Source organism: Sander vitreus, chromosome 8, assembly GCF_031162955.1.
Source record: "Sander vitreus isolate 19-12246 chromosome 8, sanVit1, whole genome shotgun sequence".
Taxonomy (NCBI): domain Eukaryota; kingdom Metazoa; phylum Chordata; class Actinopteri; order Perciformes; family Percidae; genus Sander; species Sander vitreus.
The window spans coordinates 17674689-17677080 of NC_135862.1; the positions used below are offsets into that span (position 1 = coordinate 17674689).

Below are 2392 nucleotides of genomic sequence, written 5' to 3' on the forward strand. Positions count from 1 at the left end.
AAGTACCCATCACAATTTCCCAGAGCCCACGGTGACGTCTTCAGATTGCTTGTTTTGTCCTACCAACTATTTCAAATCCAGATGTGTTCATTTTAGACTGATATGAAACAGAATAAAGCAACAAATCCTCAACTTCTAGGAGCTGGAATGAGCGAATAACTGACATATTTGCCTGTTAAATTACTTAAACGATTAATTGAATATCTAGTGGTGAAACAATGATGCAGTCTAAACTAGAGTTGACTCATCCAGACAAGAGACAGTAAGTTATATTGATCATTACGATTAAATTGGACATTCCTCAACCATGTTTTTCCCCTCAACTACAAGATTATTTTGTAGCAATATAGATTTTTTTGTGATTTTAGTGTTGACTATGACTACACTTATGACTTAGGAGTTGATGTTTGGCGCTTGAAGCACTCACCATGAACAGAGCTCCCTGATGAGATGTGGCTCTGTTAAATTACTTGAAAACAGTCCACTGAGAGAACACTAAGCTGCACTCATTATACTGAGGTTAAGTGCCTTAGACAATAGTGGAATAGAGCAGCAAGGTGGGTGCTGTGATTGTATTATTTTGCTTGAAAGCAGTGCTGGTGAGTCAGTGAGGTATTAGCTTCTGGCATGACATGACATCATGAGGCTCCCTTTCCTTGATAAATGGCATTGCATTTAAATCTTACGGGAGGAGCTGTTTTGTAAAAATCCAGTTATAGTAGTGAAATGAATGGATGTGGAGCTCTTTGTTCTGTTCAGCCACAGGGTAGTGAGACTAAATTAACAAGAAAATATAATCAAGACAAGACTAAATTGGGAAATAATCAAAAAAGAAATAGCCGAGGTGAAAACTAGGAAGGTAATGAAAAAAGTTATTTCTTTAGACTACGCATGAAGCCCATAATCAAACCTGCAGCTTCTACAAATCAGCTTTTAAAACATAATTAATCCATTGATGAAGAACCTTTTCATTTACACTTAAAACGCCATAACATACTAAATGTGCTCATCTTGTCCAAATGCATTACTGTCTGAGCTAGTGAGTTAAATATATACTGCCACCTTCTGGTTACTTTAGGTACAACACCTGACTGACCAAAGGAAAGATCAAACGGTAACCTGCTTGAAAAAAATATCAGTCTACATGTCACGTTCTGTTACCCCTGTGTACTGTAACTAGGTTAAAAAAAACACACACACAACATATAATAATGGATTCTAGTGGATTCAGCTTTATTAATAATTCTCAAGAATAAAAAAGAAACATTTGTTTTTATACATGGCTTACTTATATTTTTTCTTCTAAACAAAGTCATTAATTTTTTTTGTAAAAGTGTAAAAATATCTTAAACACACAATAAAGAGCCTTCATATCTAATTAAGATAAATTAATGTTTCAATTTGGCAGGTCATAAAATAGAGGCTGACTGTAATTTTGACAGACAAAACTGTTTTGTTAAATGGACACTTTCTGCCCTCATGTCATTGCAGAGTGATGGACATAATTTTAAATGACTCATGTGAGACATAAACCACCTAAAAGTGCAATCTATCCACTAATTTAACCATAAATTCAGTAATAATATATTGTATTTGAAATGAAGTGGAAGAACTGAGATAACGAGAAGTGGGATGAGGAAACTCAAAGCAACATTTTTGCAAAACATTTCTTTAGCAAAGACAGCACGAGTTGATGAACATTTTGTGGTCATAGCGGCCTCTGAAATATGCAATCACTACAAGCTTCTAATGTTTTTCTCTGCGCTCGTTACCGATTTTATGAAAAACTAGGTAAAGTGACTTCTGGGAAAACAAACTATCATGCAGAGAAGGGAAAATACTTTGTGGTCACACAGCTGCCATTTTCACGTTACTGCTATTATGATGAAAACAAGATTTTTATAAATGAAGGCAGGTGTGAGGAGCTTAAATAAAAGATGTTTGGGGCAGGCGCTATGGTATGTTACCAGTTCACAAACTCATGCTGTCATAAAGAAATTAAAATATAGCTTTAGTGATGACAGATTCACTCTAAGGGTTCCAATTTCTCTGATTCAGACCAAAATAGTGCTGACGAGCTGCTGTGGCAGCCATATTCTGTACATCAAAAACAAAAGAAAGGAAACGAAGAACAATAGCACTCTTACAACAACAGCATGTGGCTAACAGCTTTCCCATAAATGCTGACCAAGCACTGAAGTGCCATAATCCCTTACCAGTCATATATATATACAGTTGTAAAAAAAACAGAGATGACATGAGAATATAAAACAAGAAATAAAATACTCACTCAACACATCATACACATACTTACTTCATGCAAAACTAGTCATTTTGGAAAGCTACTATTTACCAGTCAGACACACTTGAGAGGAGGACAGAGACGTGATTT

The 2392-nt window shown here is 35.5% G+C and overlaps 1 protein-coding gene across 2 annotated transcripts in view; it reads right to left on the reverse strand.

Annotated features, from left to right (window-relative positions):
- Window positions 1-1209: 1209 nt before the first annotated feature.
- cd82b (CD82 molecule b) overlaps window positions 1210-2392 on the reverse strand; it is a 24831-nt gene continuing 23648 nt past the window's right edge. For both annotated transcript variants that reach the window (XM_078257253.1, XM_078257255.1), the window contains exon 9: window positions 1210-2392. This exon is cut by the window's right edge and continues 886 nt beyond it. The gene's annotated coding sequence lies outside the window, so the exon portion shown is untranslated.